At 46.5% G+C, this 21,327-nt stretch overlaps 1 protein-coding gene across 19 annotated transcripts in view; it reads right to left on the bottom strand.

Annotated features, from left to right (window-relative positions):
- Positions 1 to 21,327, bottom strand: part of LOC140420795 (uncharacterized) — a 243,839-nt gene that overhangs the window by 152,481 nt on the left and 70,031 nt on the right. For 4 of the 19 annotated variants that reach the window (XR_011946588.1, XR_011946581.1, XR_011946574.1 and 1 more), the window contains exon 2: positions 20,287 to 20,360. The exons of 1 other annotated variant lie outside the window; for it this stretch is intronic. The gene's annotated coding sequence lies outside the window, so the exon portion shown is untranslated. Of the gene's footprint in view, positions 1 to 20,286; positions 20,361 to 21,017; positions 21,239 to 21,327 lie in introns of those variants that run through there. 14 more of the 19 variants (XR_011946582.1, XR_011946572.1, XR_011946586.1 and 11 more) reach the window with 12 other exon arrangements.

The following is a 21,327-nucleotide window of genomic DNA, read 5'->3' on the forward strand; positions in this document are numbered from 1 at the left end:
AGTTCTGCTTTCACCCGCCAGTGGAATCAACCTGCCCGCATCTATCCTATCTATTCCCTTCATAATCTTATATGTTTCTATAAGATCCCCCCTCATCCTTCTAAATTCCAACGAGTACAGTCCCAGTCTACTCAACCTCTCCTCGTAATCCCACCCCTTCAGCTCTGGGATTAACCTAGTGAATCTCCTCTGCACACCCTCCAGTGCCAGTACGTCCTTTCTCAAGCAAGGAGACCAAAACTGAACACAATACTCCAGGTGTGGCCTCACTAACACCTTAAAGAATTGCAGCATAACCTCCCTAGTCTTAAACTCCATCCCTCTAGCAATGAAGGACAAAATTCCATTTGCCTTCTTAATCACCTGTTGCACCTGTAAACCAACTTTTTGTGACCCATGCACTAGCACACCCAGGTCTCTCTGCACAGCAGCATGTTTTAATATTTTATCATTTAAATAAATGTGGGAAAAACTAGAAGCAGAGGACATAGTCTCAAACTAAAGGGACGATCATTTTAAACAGAGATGAGGAGGAATTTCTTCAGCCAGAGGGTGCTGAATCTGTGGAACTCTTTGCCACAGAAGGCTGTGGAGGCCAAATCACTGAGTGTCTTTAAGACAGAGATAGATAGGTTCTAGATTAATAAGGGGATCAGGGATTATGTGGAGAAGGCAGGAGAATGGGGATGAGAAAATCAGCCATGATTGAATGAATGGCGGAGCAGACTCGATGGGCGGAGTGGCCTAATTCTGCTCCTATGTCTTATGGTCTTATCAAAAGTCTTTTGAATGTCTAGATAAACAACATCCACTCGCTCCCGCTCAGCAACTCTACTGGATACATCTCAAAGAATTCTAGTAGATTGGCATTCAACCCAATCAATTTCTCCAACACCATTTCCCTACTAATACTGTTTTTTATTTCAGTTCATCCCTCTCACTAAACCCTGAATTCTCCAACATTTCTGGTAAGTGATTTATGTCCTCCTTTCTGAAGGCAAAAACTAAAGTATGTATTTAGTTGGTCAGCAAATTCTTTGTTCCCCATTATAATTTCCCACTTCTGATATAAGGGCCTTACTTTTGTCTTCACCAATCGCCTTTCTTTTGGAATGAATATAGACAATTGTTATATATGGTATGATAGATTTTTTGCAGGAATATTTTTTGAAATCCTGGTTTAACCTACAGGCAGGCGGTGTGTCTGCAAAAGATGTAATATAAGTGTCGTAAAAGAAAGATAATAATTGATTCTAACCATTCATTTGATTCCCAATAGAGTGCTAATGGAATCTTGTTAAAGAAAGAAGGGTCTGTGCGGCGTCTGCACATCCTCCCCGTGTGTGCGTGGGTTTCCTCCGGGTGCTCCGGTTTCCTCCCACAGTCCAAAGATGTGCAGGCTAGGTGGATTGGCCATGATAAATTGCCCTTAGTGTCCAAAATTGCCCTTAGTGTTGGGTGGGGTTACTGGGTTATGGCGGGAGGGTGGCGGTGTTGACCTTGGGTAGGGTGCTCTTTCCAAGAGCCGGTGCAGACTCGATGGGCCGAATGGCCTCCTTCTGCACTGTAAATTCTCTGAAAAGATTCTATGAAAGATTAGATAATTTGAGACATTCGGTTTAGATTCAGGTAAGCTGATCATGAGATCTGAGTGGAAAAGAAATTATGTACTTAATGGGTAGAGCCTGGGCTGCAGCAAGCAGTTGATAAATAGGATTTGAAGTCCAACGGCACAGAAGGGTTTGCTGGCTGTTCCTGAAAGTCTTGTTCTCTCCACAAAATCCCTCCCAAGAAATCTCTGCACAGAGGACAGCAAGTATCCCTGTGTTTGATAACTTTATTAACAAGAGGCTTTTGGGCTGTAATGGAATTTGCTTATTGGAGATAGAGAAGATATTGAGGTCTAAGTTAGTAGTTAAAAGTGTTTCCTGACTTCCGGTGGCGGCCACGAAACGAGAGTTCGCACATAAGGTGGCTGGCTCCTGCTTGAGGACTTGATTTTTGGCCCTTTTTTCCCCATTTAGAAGGTGCTGTGCAGGTGAAAAAATGATCCACTGGAAGAGTTGGATTCCTCCTCCAGTGTGGAATGTCCAAAGGTTATCAAACGAGGAGCATGTCGAGTAGAGCGCTCTCTTCAGACTCAGGGGACATGCGTGGCGCAGAAGGTAAAAACATGGCGGAGGGACCTGTAGCATCATTGCCTACTCAGTGGATGACCCACAAGTTGGTAGAGATCCTGATGGGAGTTTAATAGGCAGAGGGAGGCGGTCATGGACAATCTGGCAAAAGCCAGATTTAGGCAGCTCTAGAAAGGGTGGAACAACGGTTGGAAGCACAGAATTTGTCAATCCAGAAGTTGGAGGAGATGGTCTCAGATCATGAGGATTAGATTGCCTTCTCAGAAGCAGCGGTGATGATGATGATGGTGGACGGGCAAAAAATAGAGCATCACTCCAGGTGACAAAACCGGATGATCATTGGGCTGCTCGAGGGCAGAGAAGGAGCGATGACCAGAGGGTATATGGCAAAGATGTTCGGGCATCTGGTGGGGGAGGGGGTCTTTGCACACCCTCCTGAAGTGGACTGGGCTCATCGTCGTTGAGGAAGAAGCCCAGATCCGGGGAGCTGCCAAGGGCAATCATTGTCGAACTCCACAGGTACTTAGACAAAATAACGATCCCGAGGTGGGCGAACGTTGACACAAGAGTGCAAGTCGGAAGGCCACACCATGAAAATTTACCAGGACCTGGGAGCGGAACTGGTGAAAAGGAGGGCCGGGTTTAATAAGGCCAGGTTGGCTCTTTTTAGTAGCAAGATGAAATTCAAAATGATGTACCAGGCCAGCCTGTGGTTCACGTGTGGGGCAGAGACCATTATTTCGACACACTGGAGGAAGTGAACAACATTATCAAAGAGCATGAACTGGGGGACATTTCAAAGTATTGGTGCATGTGCATTTTGTTTTGTTTTCACTGGATCTTCCGGTTATATTTCATATAGTTCTGTAATATCTGTTACCCTGCATTTGGGGTACGGGTTTTTGATGTTTTAAAGCAATTGTTGGGAATGGTTGGGAAAGTGGGGGGCATGGAGGAATGGGTGGGAAAGTGGGGGCATGGAGGAATGGGTATGGGGATGGATTGTTGTGGTGTACAAGATTAAAATCAGGCTTGGGTAGGGGGACTGTGCGTGGAATTTTAAAAACTATAACTTGCATTTTCCCCAGGTGGGGGTCACCCTGCTAGCCAAAATGTTGTTCAACAGAAATGGAACTGTTCAGGTTTATGGAGCAGATGGAACGTGCAGGTCCGTGGAGATTTAGATACCTGAGGGAGAAGGAATTCTCCTTTTTGTCACGTGCACTGGGTTTACTCCCACATTGACTTTTTTGTAATGGGTAAGGTGCTGCTCCCTGGGGCGATAGGGTCGGCATATTCGGCAATTGTCATATCCGACCAAGCTCCGCACTATCTAGACTTGTGTTGGAGAGGGGTTGCACCCAGCGACCACCGTGGAGGTTGGATGTGGCATCGTTGATGGATAAGGGAGCATGTGAGTATAGCCGCTGCTATGGGGACGTACATGGAGTTTAATATGAAGGAGGAGGTCTCACCTTCCACATTCTGGGAGGGGTTAAAGGCGGTGATGGGGAGGGGTTAAAGGCGGTGATGGGGGAGCTGATCTCGACTCAGGCTCACAGGGATAAGGCAGGAAGGATAGAAACTCAGAGTCTGGTAGAGGCTATTCTGGTGGTGGACCAGCAATACGTGGCTACCCTGTAGGAGTTACTGACGGAGATAAATAATCTGATCTGTATTAGTGTCAAAAGTTGGCTTTTATTAACACTGCAATGAAGTTACTGTGAAAATCCCCTAGTCGCCACATGCCAGTGCCTGTTCGGGTACACTGAGGGAGAATTCAGAATGTCCAATTCAACTAACAAGCACGTCTTTCGGGACTTGTGGAAGGAAACCGGAGCACCCAGAGGATATACCACAGACATAGGGAGAACATGCAGACTCCGCACAGGCAGTGACGCAAGCCGGGAATCGAACGTGGGACCCTGGCGCTGTGAAGCAACAGTGTTAACCACTGTACTAATGTGCGGCTCAAGGAAGAAGCTCCAGTTGGAGTTCAAATTGTATCGATAGGGAAGGCTGGTGGCCAGTTTCGCCATGTATGAGAGGCATCCTCTGGGCTTGGGGAGAAGGCCGGTAGCCTATATAGGCAGCACGGTAGCACAAGTGGATAGGACTGTGGCTTCACAGCGCCAGGGTCCGAGGTTCGATTCCCCGCTGGGTCACTGTCTGTGCGGAGTCTGCACGTTCTCCCAGTGTCTGCGTGGGTTTCCTCCAGGTGCTCCGGTTTTCTCCCACAGTCCAAAGACGTGCAGGTTAGGTGGATTGGCCATGATAAATTGCCCTTAGTGACCGAAAAGGTTAGGAGGGGTTATTGGGTTACTGGGATACGGTGGCAGTGAGGGCTCAAGTGGGTTGGTGCAGACACGATGGGCCGAATGGCCCCCTTCTGCACTGTATGTTCTATAGGTACACCAGTTGAGATGACAGGCAGCCTCTCGCAGAATAGTGCAAATTAAGGACCCGTGGGGAGGAGTGGTATCTGATCCAGGAAGAGTAAATGGAGTGTTTGAGATCTTTTACCGGCGGGTTGTACTATTCTGAGCCCACAGAGGGAGGCTGTGATCTGATACACAATTCTTTTCTTTAATAAATTTAGAGCACCCAATTCTTTTTTTCCCAATTTCTGCCAATTCACCAACCTGCACATTTTTTGGGTTGTGGGGGGTAACACCAACGCAGATATGAGGACAAAGTGCAAACTCCACACGGACAGTGCCCTAAGTCTTTGGCCAAGTGAGGCAGCAGTGCTAACCACTGCATTGCCACACTGCCCGATATGATACAATTCCTGGATTTCCTGGTGGTGGAGAGGGAGAAATTGCAGCGGCTTGAGGCTCCAATCAGGCTGGAGGAAATTATGAGATGCACTGGTTCTATGCAGTCTGGGAAGGCTCCTGGCCCAGATTCCCAGTGGAAATTTGTGAAATACTGGCGACTGCTGGGGCCACATCTACTGGGGTTGTTCAATGATTCATTATCCCGGGGCTGCTGCTGACCACATTGACGCAGGCATCTGGCTCTCTAATCCTTAAGAAAAATAAGGATCCAGCGGAGTTTGGGTCATACTGGCCATATCTCCGTTGAATGCCGATGCAAAGTTATTGGCAAAGCTGCTTTCAACTCGCTTTGAGGAATGTCTGCTGGTTATAGTACCCGAGGATCGGATGGGTTGACAATTGTTGACCAATATAAGATTGAATGTGGTGATGTCAGCCCCATCGGGTTTGGAGCCAGAGGTTATAATCTCCATGGACTCAGAGAAAGCATTCGACAGGTAGAATGGGAGCATCACTTTCAGATACCGAGGTGGTTTGGGTTTTGACCTAGGTTCATAACATGGATCAGATTGTTGTATAAGGCTCCCACTGCGAGCGTTTGTACCAATGCATTAAACTCGGTGTACTTTCGACTGCATGGGGAACAAGGCAGGCGTGCCCACTTTTAGAGTTGGCAAGTGAGCCACTGGCTATTACAGCGAGGTCGTCTATGGAGAGGGAGGAATGAGGCATCGAATATCCCTGTATGCAGAGGACTTACTGTTGTATGTCACAGACCCTCGGCTGGATTCTCTTATTCTGAGGCTATGTTCGCACACCAGCGTGGGTACGGCAGCATTTCACACCAGAAACGCCGTAAAACGACCACGGATTCCGCGTGTTGCTGGGGGCTAGTATGCCGGCAGGGTAGAGCACCCGGCACCAGCTAACGATATGGCCCGGAGAATTGTCGGGTCCGTGGCCTCAAATGCGCACGGCGGCAGCCTGCAGCAGCAGAGCCATGCTACATGACGGATGCCACTCACGGACCCAGCCCGCGAAATGTGCCCCCGCTTTGGCCGGCTCGTGCGCCTCGGACCAACACCCCCCCCACAGTGCCCCCAGCCCCTAATAAAGTCCCCTTGCCCGCGGATCGGCCCTCCCCGACTGTGGCAGTGCTGGACCGAGTCCACGCCTGAGACCACACGTGACCAACGCTGTCGGGAACTCTGCCGGCCGGAGGCGGAGCTTCGGAGGGAGGGCCTCAGGCAATGTCCTGACGCCGTGGTGTACTCAAAGATTACGCCGCTTTGGAGGGGGCAGAGCATCGCAAAATCGACACCGCCCCCAATTTGGACGGGAACTGTGATTCTCCGGCCGATCGCCGAACCCGATTCCGGTGCCGGCGACTGGACAATCCAGCCCCCTGTCTCTAGTGTGGAAAGATTATGCAGGTATTAAGTTTGGCTCTTTTTCCGGTTATAAACTCAATGTGGGAAGAGTGAGGTGTTCCCGGTGAACCCTCAGTGACAGGGTGTGGGTTTGAGAATTTGCCATTTTGGCTGGCCAGGTTGAGTTTTAGATATTTGCGAATACAGATAGCTAATGATTGGGCATTGCTGCACAAGCTGAATCTGGCCGGCCTGGTAAAAGGGGTGAAGCGGAATTTGGAAAGTTGGAACGCTCTCCCATTATCGTTGGCGGGAAGGATTCAAGCAGTGAAAATGGTGGTCCTTCGAAATTTCTCATTTATATTGCAGAGTCTCCCAATCTTTCTACCTCAATATTTTTTGTGAAGATTAACAAGCTGATATCAAACTTCATGTGGGCGGGCAAGACACCTCGGCTTCTGAGAGCGTTTTTGCAAAGAAATAGGCAGTCAGGGGAGGGGGTTGGTGTTGCCTCATTTGATGAATTACTACTGAGTGGCAAATATCGAGAAGGTTCGGAAATGGGTCATGGAGGAAAAGCCGGTTTCGGGGCTGATGGAGGCAGCTTCCTGTACATGGTCATGTTTAAGCACATTGGTGAAGGTTCCTCTTCCTGTCTCACAGGCCAGGTACTCTATGAAGCCAGTGGTGGTAGCCTCGTTAAGAGTTTGGAACAAGTTTATGCAAAATTTTAAGCTGGTGTCGATGTGGTTCAGGGTGTCGATATGTGGGACTTAACTCACCTACAAGGTCTGGGAGCGGCAGGGGGTAGAGAGATTTGGGAATTTATTTGTGCAGGGTTTGCGGGCCTGGAGGAACTGGTGGAAAGGTTTCAGCTTCCGGGGGGAAATGGGTCTGATTTTTACAGATGAGGACCTTTGTTCGGAAGGAGGTCTCTAATTTTCCTTGGTTGCTGCCCCTCTCACTAATGGATAAAGTCCTGTGTTGGATGAGATAGGGCAGGTCTCAGATATCTATAGGCAGTTGATGGAGAGGGAGAGGGCTTCTTTGGGGGACATAAAGAAAAATTGGGAGAAGAGTAGGATAGTGCATTGGGGGATTGGGGGGGGGGGGTGCATGTGGACTAAGGCGCCACATACGGTAAATTCTACTTCCTCGTGTGCAAGACACTTGATCCAGTTTAAAATAGTGCATAGCATGCACATGACTAGAACACGCATTAGTGGGTTCTTTCCCCAAGGTTAAGGGCAGATGCGCGCGTTGTTCAAGAGGGCCGACGAAACACTCCCACTTGTTTTGGTCCTGTACTAAATTAGGGACTGTTTGCACTGAGTGCTGAATTTGGTGCATTTTGAGTGCTATAGTAAGAGTTTGGTGACCGAGGGAGTTAGGCGAGGAGGGAGTTAGGTGCTCCTTTCATTTTGTTCCTGACATTTCCGCAAAGAGAGCCAGGAGTTTACAGAAAGTGTAGCTGACTGGGAGCAGAGTCAGAGGGCGGAGATCTAGTTAGTCCACAGGGCAGCTATATTCTGTCAGGTAAGAGGGGATGGAGGCTAGGCCAGTTGCATGCTCCTCCTGTAGGATGTGGGTGGTGAGGGATACCACCGGTGTCCCCGCTGACTATACCTGCGGGAAGTGCACCCAACTTCAGCTCCTCAAAGGCCGTGTTAGGGAACTGGAGCTGAAGATGGATGAACTTCGGATCATCCGGGAGGCAGAGGGGGTGATTGAGAAGAGTTACAGGGAGGTAACCACACCCAAGGTACAGGACAAGAATAGCTGGGTTACAGTCAGGGGGAAAAAAACAAACAGGCAGACAGTGCAGGGATCCCTCGTGGCCGTTCCCCTTCAAAACAAATATACCGTTTTGGATGCTGTTGGGGGGGGGATGACCTACCGGGGGAAGGCCCTAGCGGCCAGGCCTCTGGCACTGAGTCTGGCTCTGGGGCTCAGATGGGAAGGGGGGAAGAATAGAAAAGCAATAGTTGTAGGAGATTCAATGGTTAGGGGAATAGATAGGAGATTATGTGGTCGCGAGCGAGACTCTCGGAAGGTATGTTGCCTCCCGGGTGCCAGGGTCAGGGATGTCTCGGATCATGTCTTCAGGATCCTTAAGGGGGAGGGGGAGCAGCCAGAAGTCGTGGTGCACATTGGTACCAACGACATAGGTAGGAAAAGGGGTGTGGAGGTAATAAACAAGTTTAGGGAGTTAGGCTGGAAGTTAAAAGCCAGGACAGACAGAGTTGTCATCTCTGGTTTGTTGCCGGTGCCACGTGATAGCGAGGCTAGGAATAGGGAGAGAGTGCAGTTGAACACGTGGCTGCAGGAATGGTGTAGGAGGGAGGGCTTCAGGTATTTGGATAATTGGAGCGCATTCTGGGGAAGGTGGGACCTGTACAAGCAGGACGGGTTGCATCTGAACCAGAGGGGCACCAATATCCTGGGAGGGAGGTTTTCTAGTACTCTTCAGGAGGGTTTAAACTAATTTGGCAGGGGAATGGGAACCGGATTTGTAGTCCAGCAACTAAGGTAGCCGATATTCAGGACGCCAAAGCGTGGAATGAGGCAGTGGGGAAGGGAACACTGACAAAGGAGAGTACTTGCAGGCACGGAGATGGGTTGAAGTGTGTATACTTCAACGCAAGAAGCATCAGGAATATGGTGGGTGAACTTAAGGCATGGATCGGTACTTGGGACTACGATGTGGTGGCCATCACGGAAACTTGGATAGAAGAGGGGCAGAAATGGTTGTTGGAGGTCCCTGGTAATAGATGTTTCAATAAGAATAGGGAGGGTGGTATAAGAGGTGGGGGGGTGGCATTGTTAATTAGAGATAGTATAACAGCTGCAGAAAGGCAGTTCGAGGAGTATCACCCTAATGAGGTAGTATGGGTTGAATTCAGAAATAGGAAAGGAGCAGTCACCTTGTTAGGAGTTTTCTATAGGCCCCCCAATAGTAGCATAGATGTGGAGGAACAGATTGGGAAACAGATTTTGGAAAGGTACAGAAGTCACAGGGTAGTAGTCATGGGTGACTTTAACTTCCCAAATATTGAGTGGAAACTCTTTAGATCAAATAGTTTGGATGGGGTGGTGTTTGTGCAGTGTGTCCAGGAAGCTTTTCTAACACAGTATGTAGATTGTCCGACCAGAGGAGGGGCAATATTGGATTTAGTACTTGGTAATGAACCAGGGCAAGTGATAGATTTGTTAGTGGGGGTGCATTTTGGAGATAGTGACCACAATTGTGTGACTTTCACTTTAGTAATGGAGAGGGATAGGTGCGTGCAACAGGGCAAGGTTTACAATTGGGGGAAGGGTAAATACAATGTTGTCAGACAAGAATTGAAGTGCATAAGTTGGGAATATAGGCTGGCAGGGAAGGACACAAGTGAAATGTGGAACTTGTTCAAGGAACAGGTACTACGTGTCCTTGATATGTATGTCCCTGTCAGGCAGGGAAGAGATGGTCGAGTGAGGGAACCATGGTTGACAAGAGAGGTTGAATGTCTTGTTAAGAGGAAAAAGGAGACTAATGTAAGGCTGAGGAAACAAGGTTCAGACAGGGCATTGGAGGGATACAAGATAGCCAGGAGGGAACTGAAGAAAGGGATTAGGAGAGCTAAGAGAGGGCATGAACAATCTTTGGCGGGTAGGATCAAGGAAAACCCCAAGGCCTTTTACACATATGTGAGAAATATGAGAATGACTAGAGCGAGGGTAGGTCCGATCAAGGACAGTAGTGGGAGATTGTGTATTGAGTCTGAAGAGATAGGAGAGGTCTTGAACGAGTACTTTTCTTCTGTATTTACAAATAAGAGGGGCCCTATTGTTGGAGAGGACAGTATGAAACAGACTGGTAAGCTCGAGGAAATACTTGTTAGGAAGGAAGATGTGTTGGGCATTTTGAAAAACTTGAGGATAGACAAGTCCCCCGGGCCTGACGGGATATATCCAAGGATTTATGGGAAGCAAGAGATGAAATTGCAGAGCCGTTGGCAATGATCTTTTCGTCCTCACTGTCAACAGGGGTGGTACCAGGGGATTGGAGAGTGGCGAATGTTGTGCCCCTGTTCAAAAAAGGGACTAGGGATAACCCTGGGAATTACAGGCCAGTTAGTCTTACTTCGGAGGTAGGCAAAGTAATGGAAAGGGTACTGAAGGATAGGATTTCTGAGCATCTGGAAAGACACTGCTTGATTAGGGATAGTCAGCACGGATTTGTGAGGGGTAGGTCTTGCCTTACAAATCTTATTGAATTCTTTGAGGAGGTGACCAAGCATGTGGATGAAGGTAAAGCAGTGGATGTAGTGTACATGGATTTTAGTAAGGCATTTGATAAGGTTCCCCATGGTAGGCTTCTGCAGAAAGGAAGGAGGCATGGGATAGTGGGAAATTTGGCCAGTTGGATAACAAACTGGCTAACCGATAGAAGTCAGAGTGTGGTGGTGGATGGCAAATATTCAGCCTGGATCCCAGTTACCAGTGGCGTACCGCAGGGATCAGTTCTGGGTCCTCTGCTGTTTGTGATTTTCATTAATGACTTGGATGAGGGAGTTGAAGGGTGGGTCAGTAAATTTGCAGACGATACGAAGATTGGTGGAGTTGTGGATAGTAAGGAGGGCTGTTGTCGGCTGCAAAGAGACATAGATAGGATGCAGAGCTGGGCTGAGAAGTGGCAGATGGAGTTTAACCCTGAAAAGTGTGAGGTTGTCCATTTTGGAAGGACAAATATGAATGCGGAATACAGGGTTAACGGTAGAGTTCTTGGCAATGTGGAGGAGCAGAGAGATCTTGGGGTCTATGTTCATACATCTTTGAAAGTTGCCACTCAAGTGGATAGAGCTGTGAAGAAGGCCTATGGTGTGCTCGCGTTCATTAACAGAGGGATTGAATTTAAGAGCCGTGAGGTGATGTTGCAGCTGTACAAATCTTTGGTAAGGCCACATTTGGAGTACTGTGTACAGTTCTGGTCACCTTATTTTAGGAAGGATATGGAAGCTTTGGAAAAGGTGCAAAGAAGATTTACCAGGATGTTACCTGGAATGGAGAGTAGGTCTTACGAGGAAAGGTTGAGGGTGCTAGGCCTTTTCTCATTAGAACGGAGAAGGATGAGGGGCGACTTGATAGAGGTTTATAAGATGATCAGGGGAATAGATAGAGTAGACAGTCAGAGACTTTTTCCCCGGGTGGAACAAACCATTACAAGGGGACATAAATTTACGGTGAAAGGTGGAAGATATAGGAGGGATATCAGAGGTAGGTTCTTTACCCAGAGCGTAGTGGGGGCATGGAATGCACTGCCTGTGGAAGTAGTTGAGTCGGAAACATTAGGGACCTTCAAGCAGCTATTGGATAGGTACACGGATTACGTTAAAATGATATAGTGTAGATTTATTTGTTCTTAAGGGCAGCACGGTAGCATTGTGGATAGCACAATTGCTTCACAGCTCCAGGGTCCCAGGTTCGATTCCAGCTTGGGTCACTGTCTGTGCGGAGTCTGCACGTCCTCCCCGTGTGTGCGTGGGTTTCCTCCGGGTGCTCCGGTTTCCTCCCACAGTCCAAAGATGTGCAGGGTAGGTGGATTGGCCATGATAAATTGCCCTTAGTGTCCAAAATTGCCCTTGGTGTTGGGTGGAGGTGTTGAGTTTGGGTAGGGTGCTCTTTCCAAGAGCCGGTGCAGTCTCAGGGAGCCGAATGGCCTCCTTCTGCACTGTAAATTCAATGATAATCGATGATTAATCTAGGACAAAGGTTCGGCACATCGTGGGCCGAAGGGCCTGTTCTGTGCTGTATTTTCTATGTTCTATGTTCTAGGGACGTTCTGGGGGTCCTTTTTAGAGACTATTTCAGAGATTTTGGGGTGCAAAGGTGGCTCCGGGCCCGTGGGTGCCGATATTTGGGGTATCGGATGAGCTGGAGCTGCAGGAGGGGAGGAGGGCTGATGTATTGGCCTTTGCCTCCCTGATAGCCCGGGGGATTCTGCTCTGGTGGCACGCACTGGAGCCGCTTCAGGTGACGACTTGGGTGGGGGATCTATCAGAGTTTTTTTGCATCTGCAGAAAATAAAGCACGTCACTAGGGGGTCAGAGGAGAGGATCTATTCGAGGCGGAAGCTGTTTATCTCCTTCTTTTGATTGATTGATATTTATTATCACATGTACCGAAGTATAGTGAAAGTATTTTTCTGCAGCCAAGGGAACGTGAACAGTATGTACATAGTAGACAAAAGAATAATCGACAGAGTACGTTGACAATGGTACATCAACAAATAGAGATTGGTTACAGGATAGAGATCGGTTAATTCTTTAAGAATTAGGAGTCATTAGCAATAATCAGGGTGCGGCATATGGGGAGGGTTATTTGTTTATTATCCAAATTGTATAAAATTGAATGATTGTTGTTTATATTGTGAAATGGAGAAAAAATTAAGTGTTTCCTTTTATTGTTAAGAATTGTTTAACTGTAAGCTGTTTTCTTTGATGTTAATTTCGATGGTATTGTGTTAATAATAAAGTTTGTTTTAATATAAGTGGAGTCACTCTTAGGGTGACGTATCCTTTCCTCAGTTTTACAAATTGAAAAATTGTTGCGGTTTCTCGTCCAGTTTCCGAACAGATATTTGGATCTGGTCTGATACCGTAACACTTTTCACGTACTGGTAAAAACTTTTACAATCAGTTTTTATATTCCCCGTGATAGAAATCTAGTTTTAATATATAAGTTTAAAAGGAAGAAATCCTTCAAAATCAAAATGGCTTTTTAAAGTGATTTAGTATCAAAATCGTTCACTAAGGTCACACAGTTCAAACAGACAGGCAGTGAAAACTGCTGAATAGCATGAGAATGATCAGAATAAAACTCCAGACATATTCGTTAGTATATGAATCTGGGCAAAGTTCCTCATTCAGTGGTCGGTCATGAGAACTGATAAAGTATGGAGGGAACGAGATGTTACAGTCACCCCAGACTAAAAATGTGATAGGCACCCATTTCTATCGAATAAAATGAACTACAATTATTATGACCCAATCATGGACAGAAAGGGGACCGAACATTGGCAATAGCAATTACGTTAAAAATAGGTGCCGATTTCGAGCAAATTATTCAGGAATTATCTTATTCCTGTCTTTAACTATTTCCTGCACTTCGCTCTGAAAGCTGCCATTTTATCCATTTTCAACTTCTCTGTAGTGTGTATTTTAATTTGAAAGAAATCATCAAGAACTGTAATTTGTATTGAATTTGACTCAGTCATCTGTATTTGCCTGGACAAAACAAACGTTTCAAAACTCTGTATTTGCAAGCAAACTGACTTGATCAAGAGACATCTGAAAACTGACTGAATAAAGCTCGAATTTACTTCACGCATGAAGCTTGGTCGAGTAATATATCGTGCGGCGACAGTATATTGACCAAAGTACAGATCTATCACACCGCAAGCTTACCGTCATGCTCTATTTTCCCCTTCTTAACCAACCAATGCCTTGGTCATCCTTTGCTGAATTCCAAACTGCTCCTGATCCTCATGTTCGCTGTTTTTTGCTGACCAATTTGTATGCCTCTTCCTTGGATCTAATCCTATAGAACAGGTGCCGGAATGTGGCAACTAGGGGCTTTTCACAGTAACTTCATTGAAGCCTACTTGTGACAATAAGCGATTTTCATTTTCATTTCATTCATTTTCATTTTTTTCATTTGCATTTCATTACAGCGCAGTACAGGCCCTTCGGCCCTCGATGTTGCGCCGACCTGTGAAACCACTCGAAAGCCCATCTACACTATTCCCGAATCGTCCATGTCTATCCAATGACCATTTGAATGCCCTTAGTGTTGGCGAGTCCACTACTGTTGCAGGCAGGGCATTCCACACCCTTACTACTTTCTGAGTAAAGAACCTACCTCTGACATCTGTCTTATATCTATCTCCCCTCAATTTAAAGCTATGTCCCCTCGTGCTAGACATCACCATCCGAGGATAAAGGCTCTCACTGTCCACCCTATCCAATCCTCTGATCATCTTGTATGCCTCAATTAAGTCACCTCTTAACCTTCTTCTCTCTAACGAAAACAGCCTCAAGTCCCTCAGCCTTTCCTCATAAGATCTTCCCTCCATACCAGGCAACATACTGGTAAATCTCCTCTGCACCCTTTCCAATGCTTCCACATCCTTCCTATAATGCGGCGACCAGAATTGCACACAATACTCCAAATGCGGCCGCACCAGAGTTTTGTACAGCTGACCTCAATGGCTCCGAAACTCAATCCCTCTACCAATAAAAGCTAACACACTGTACGCCTTCTTAACAACCCTCTCAACCTGGGTGGCAACTTTCAGGGATCCATGTACATGGACACCGAGATCTCTCTGCTCATCCACACTGCCAAGAATCTTATCATCAGCCCAGTACTCTGTCTTCCTGTTATTCCTTCCAAAATGAATCCCCTCACATTCTCTGCATTAAACTCCATTTGCTACCTCTCAGCCCAGCGCTGCAGCTTATCTATGTCCCTCTGTAACTTGTAACATAAGAACATAAGAACTAGGAACAGGAATAGGCCATCTGGCCCCTTGAGCCTGCTCCGCCATTTAATGAGATCATGGCTGATCTTTGTGGACTCAGCTCCACTCTCCGGCCCGTACACCATATCCCCGAATCCCTTTATTCTTTAGAAAGGTATCTATCTTTTTCTTAAAAACGTTTAAAGAAGGAGCCTCAACTGCTTCACTGGGCAAGGAATTCCAGAGATTCACAACCCTTTGGGTGAAGAAGTTCCTCCTAAACTCAGTCCTAAATCAGCAGGGTCCCGAAGCAGGGATAATCCAGCAAATTATAGGCCGGCGTGCGTGACATCAATGGTGGGGAAGCTTTTGGAAAAGATATCTGGAAAAGGGACAGAATATATGCACATTTGGAGGAAAATGGATGAGTTCGTGACAGGCAGCATGGTTTTGAATGGGAAAGATCATGTGTCATGAACTTGGAGTTTTTTGAATAGGTGACAGAGAAAATTGATGAAGGAAGGGCTGTGGATGTAGTTTATATGGACTTTAGTAAGGCGTTTGACATGGTCCCTCATGACAGACTGGTACAAAAACTAAAATCACATGGAATTTGGGGTAGGCTGGCTAGATGGACCCAGAACTTTCTTGGTTATAGAAGACATCGTCGAGGTGGAAGAGTGTTTTTCAGGATGGAGATCTGTAGCTAGTGGTGTTCCGCAGGGATCGGTGCTCCGAACTCTGCTGTTTATAGTATATATAAATCATCTGGAGGAAAATGTGGGTTGTCTGTTCAGTAAATTTGTGGATGAAACGAAGATTGGCTGAGTTGCTGATAGTGCCAAGGATTGCCGAGGGGTACAACAGGATATAGACAGCTGAGAGGCTTGGGCATAAAAATGGTAGATGACGTTTAATCCGGACAAATGCAAGGCGATGCATTTGAGGATCAAATCTAGGTACGAATTATACTGTAAATGGCAGAACACTTTGGAACATTAACATACAGAGGGATTTGGGCGTGCTGGTCCTCAGTTCCCCAATAGTGGCAACACAGGTGGCCAAGGTGATTAAGAAGGAAATGGCATGCTTGCTTTCATCAGCCGGGGCATTGAGTACAGGAGTTGGGAAATCATGTTGCAGCAATATAAAATCTTGGTTAGGCCGCATTTGGAGTATTGTGGGCAGTTCTGGTCCCAACATTATCAGAAGGACTGGAAGCTGTGGAGAGAGTGCAAAGAGTGTTCACCAGGATGTTGCCTGGTCTAGAGGGTGTTGGCTATGAGGAGAGGTTGAATAAAGTATGATTGTTTTCATTGGAAAGACGGAGGTGATGGGAGACCTGTTAGAGGTCTACAAAATTATGAGAGGCAAAGACATTTGGGCTTGTGAGGTATTGGGAAGTGATATTTGGAACATTGTCCAAAATTATGTAAGTAGAGGTCAGGTCCAATGGTAGTGAGCTTTGTGGTATCGTAAAAGCTGGAGCTGATGCAGGGGAGGGGCCAATGTTGTGGCCTTCTCCTCTCTAATTGCCCGGTGGAAGATATTGTTGAATTGGAGGGCGGATACGCTACTGATTTGGCTGCCTGGCTGGGGGACCTGTATGGCTTTGTACGGTTGGAAAAGATCAAATTTGAGTTGAGTGGGTCGGAGGAGGGCTTTGAAACACTCTGGGGGTTGTTCATGACAATGTTTGAGGAATTGTTTGTCGCGGAGGGGGAATGGGGAGGGTAGGGGCAAAAATTGTACAAACTGTAAATTGTGAGGTTATTGAGTGTGTCGTTGTGCATATTACTGTTCATTTTACTGTACTTTATTACACATGTTTGTAATAAAGTACAGTAAAAAAAGGTCCTGTAGCCACTTTGAGCCCACTTGACCATAGCACCGGGGAGGGAACATAACATCCTGGAATCTTGTTTGTGGCCACAGAAATGCCTATCTGATCTCAATACAGTTGAATCTCTATTACTTTTTCATTCCCACACTTTTTACTCTTCTTTTGTGAAACAGAGGTAACTGTAGTGCAGCAAATTTGGCTGTTGCTGTTTTCCCCTGAGAGGGCATTCCCCTGAACAGTATCCAAAGCGGTATATCTGTTACATACAAACATAAGAATTAGGAGCAGGGGTAGGCCATCTGGCCCATCGAGCCTGCTCCGCCATTCAATGAGATCATGGCTGATCTTTTGTGGACTCAGCTCCGAACACCATAACCCTAAATCCCTTTATTCTTCAAAAATCTATCTCTCTTTATCTTTAAAACATTTAATGAAGGAGACTTTACTGCTTCACTGGGCAAGGAATTCCATAGATTCACAACCCTTTGGGTGAAGAAGTTCATCCTAAACTCAGTCCTAAATCTAATTCTCCTTATTTTGAGGCTATGCCCCCTAGTTCTGCTTTCACCCGCCAGTGGAAACAACCTGCCCGCATCTATCCTATCTATTCCCTCCATATTTTTATATGTTTCTATAAGATCCCCCCTCATCCTTCTAAATTCCAACGAGTACAGTCCCAGTCTACTCAACCTCTCCTCAACCCCTTCAGCTCTGGGATTAACCTAGTGAATCTCCTCTGCACACCCTCCAGTGCCAGTACGTCCTTTCTCAAGTAAGGAGACCAAAACTGAACACAATACTCCAGGTGTGGCCTCATTAACACCTTATACAATTGCAGCATAACCTCCCTCGTCTTAAACTCTATCCCTCTAGCAATGAAGGACAAAATTCCATTTGTGTTCTTAATCACCTGTTGCACCTGTAAACCAACTTTTTGCGACTCATGCACTCGCTCACCCAGATCTCTGCACAGCAGCATGTTTTAATACTTTATCATTTAAATAATAATCCCTTTTGCTGTTATTCCTACCAAAATGGATAACCTCACATTTGTCAACATTGTATTCCATCTGCCAGACCCTAGCCAATTCACTTCACCTACCCAAATCCCTCTGCAGACTTCCAGTATCCTCTGCACTTTTTGCTTTACCACTCATCTTAGTGTCGCTGCAAACTTGGACACATTGCCCATGGTCCCAACTCCAAATCATCTATGCAAATTGTGAACAATTGTGGGCCCAACACTGATCCCTGAGGGACACCACTCGCTACTGATTGCCAACCAGAGAAACACCCATTAATCCCCACTCTTTGCTTTCTATTAATTAACCAATTCTCTATCCATGCTACTACTTTACCCTTAATGCCATGCATCTTTATCTTATGCAGCAACCTTTTGTGTGGCACCTTGTCAAAGGCTTTCTGGAAATCCAGATATACCACATCCATTGGCTCCCCATTATCTACCGCACTGGTAATGTCTTCAAAAAATTTCACTAAATTAGTTAGGCACGACCTGCCCTTTATGAACCCATGCTGCGTTTGCCCAATGGGACAATTTTCATCCAGACGCCTCGCTATTTCTTCCTTGATGATAGATTCCAGCATCTTCCCTACTACCGAAGTTAAGCTCACTGGCCTATAATTACCCGCTTTCTGCCTACCTCCTTTTTTTAAACAGTGCTTTTGTAGACAAATATGCACAGGAGATTGGGTGACATGGCAGCACAATGGTTAGTACTGTTGCTTCACAGCTCCAGGGTCCAGGTTCAATATCCGGCTTGGGTCGCTGTCTGTGCGGAGTCTGCATTTTCTCCCAGTGTCTGCGTGGGTTTCCTCTGGGTGCTCCGGTTTCCTCCCACAGTCCAAAGATGTGCAGGATAGGTGGATTGGCCACATTAAATCTCCCTTAGTGTCCAGATAAGGTTCTGTGGGGTTGCTGGGATAGGGTGGAGGTGTAGGCTTGCGTGGGGTGCTCTTTCCAAGGGCCGGTGCAGACTCAATAAGCCGAATGGCCTCCTTCTGCACTGTATATTCTATGATTCACTGCCTGCCTAGTCCTCTTGCTCTGCCTGGTGACCACCCATTCCCTTCCTGCCTGTGTACATTAAGGTTGTGGTGTGATAATTTCCCTCCAAGTTCTGTTCACAATACTCTCCGCCTGGCCCATGCTCCGTATGTCCCCAGCCGCCTCTCCAATTTCAAAACCCAGGCTTTCAGGAACTGCAGCTGGAGACACCTCCGGCACACAGGCTGCCCCTGGACACTGGAAATGTTCCCGACTTCCCACATAGAGCACAAAGAGTACACCATGGCTTTGAGGTGTCCTGGCATAACTTGTCCCTTTGAATTGAATCTTTTGGAAGATATGCAATATCAAATACCATCAATTAATCGAGGACCATTCTTCCCTGGTTCTCGTAGTTGCAGAACGATGCCTTTGCTTTTAGTCCCGCTGCAAACTCCACTCCCTGGACTCTGACTCCACCCCTGTGCCTGGAAACTCTGAGACTGTTCACAAACTTATCAAATAGTTTCATATTTGATCCGAAGTTGAGTTTCCAGGAATGTTTCTGCATCAGTAAGTGGGACACGAACAGCGAGAGACTTCATCCTGGAGTGAAACACAGTGGAGTATATTTGGGAATTTGATCCAAGTCAAGATTCAGTACTGTGGGGAAAGATGTGCTTTTTTGCTTTCTATAACTTTTTCACCCTTCAGAAAGTGGACTTGCCCTGCTGCAGAGGAAGAGGACTGTTATTTGCTGAGTATCTGTGAGGCAGCAGTGGGCAAAAAAGCAAATGTGACAACACAGGAAATTGGTAAGTTGATTGGTTGGTAAGTGCTCAGTTTAAGAGGCAGTACGTGAAGAACTAGCATCTGGAATAAGAAGGCAGTTACATCGGCTTCAGAGATTGAGGAAATGGCGAATTGTAGAGGGTTATAAAACTAGGCGGTGGAGTGCATGGGGGACTTCCTAAAGACCCAGTGGATGCCGAGAAAACAGAATGAGAACTAATTAGTGCTGCTTTCTCACCAGAGCCGTAGCAGCAACTGCCTGAGTTGGAGGCACCGAGTTAATGTCTGCCATTTTTATAGGCGGTATATATATATATATATATATATAAAAAAAGGTACGCAAGTCATCTAAAATAGAATAGATTTAATGCACGAGCAGCAAAGACATGGCAGGACACCTCGGCCAAGTGAAATGAGTGTGCTGGAATATGTGCAAACTCATAGACGCTGTGTCCTAGATGGCTACATGCCCAGGAACTGCCACCAGTTGCAGAAACAGGAGGTCCAGGTTTCCAGGGCTCAAGCTGGAGTCAAGGTTGCCCATCCGTAAGGCTGAGAGCTATGTGGATAGCACGTTCAGAGGTGGTCATACCGTAAGGGCCCTATGTCCAGTCAAGTGACCAGAATTCCAGCATCTCTCGACATTTTGACATATCCTTTACCTCACAACCTGTGCATGGAGTCCCATTCAGTCACCCATCACCCTGTGGTCACTGAGCTACACAGACTCCCAGTTAAACATAACGTCAATTTAAAATTTCCATCCTTCTTTCCAAATCCCTCCATGACATTGTTCCTCCCGATTTCCTGTTACATAATGTTTGAGGTTTTTTTCCCCACAGACACACTTACATTCAGGTTCTGATGAAACAGGTGCCGCTGTCATGTTTCGATCTGCTGCCTTTAATTCCTAATCTTCTATTATTCTGCAAGTAAAAATCATCACCATCAGTCCAGGATTGAAATTGAGAAGAGACAAACATATCTCCAGGTTTGAGTTGTGTGTGTAAACCCTCCCCTCTTCGGAGCCCCTGTAAAAGGGTTACAAACCTATATGGGCAGCACGGTAGCACAGTGGTTAGCATTGTTGCTTCATAGCACAGGGTCCCAGGTTCCTGGCAGAGTCTGCGTGGGTTTCCACCGGGTGCTCCGGTTTCCTCCCACAAGTCCCGAAAGACCTACTGTTAGGTGAATTGGACATTCTGAATTCTTCCTCCATGTACCCGAACAGGCGCCGGAATGTGACAGCTATGGGCTTTTCACAGTAACTTTATTGCAGTGTTAATGTAAGCCTACTTGTGACAATATAGAGCATTATTATATTATTAAAGGAGTTTCCAAATTCCAAGAGTGTCAGTCAAGGACAGAAATTCACATTTACTTCTCCTGGAGAAGGATGACCGTGCCTGCGCCACCCTGCTGTACATTGCCCCCTATAAAATTGAGTTGGGGCCTCCAACTCAAACAGTTCATGCTGCTGCCCCATTTAATTCGAATACGGGAGCAATTTGTTCTCCTTTGGGATTTTCGGCATCCACCGGGTGTTTATGAAGCCTCCCCATACACTCTACTGCCTCCATTACCTGCAGAATTCGCCGTTTCTTGCAATCTCCAGAGGCAACGTTTGTGCCTTCTTGCTGCTGCAGCACGCCACTGCGCATGTGCCAATCAGAAACAACATTGCGCATGCTCCATTTTAAAAACCGCCTCCAATCATTGGGCAGCCACCTCCTGTTCTGAGGACATGGTGCACTCTGATTCGCGGCGAACGCCCACCATTGAAATATGACATTTTTGAATAAACAATATGTTTTGTCATTTTAGTAGCATTTGATCCATTGGACCAAGGTCTGAAAATAACGAATGTAGGAACAAAATTTCGCAGGAGCCAGA

Source organism: Scyliorhinus torazame, chromosome 5, assembly GCF_047496885.1.
Source record: "Scyliorhinus torazame isolate Kashiwa2021f chromosome 5, sScyTor2.1, whole genome shotgun sequence".
Classification (NCBI taxonomy): Eukaryota; Metazoa; Chordata; class Chondrichthyes; order Carcharhiniformes; family Scyliorhinidae; genus Scyliorhinus; species Scyliorhinus torazame.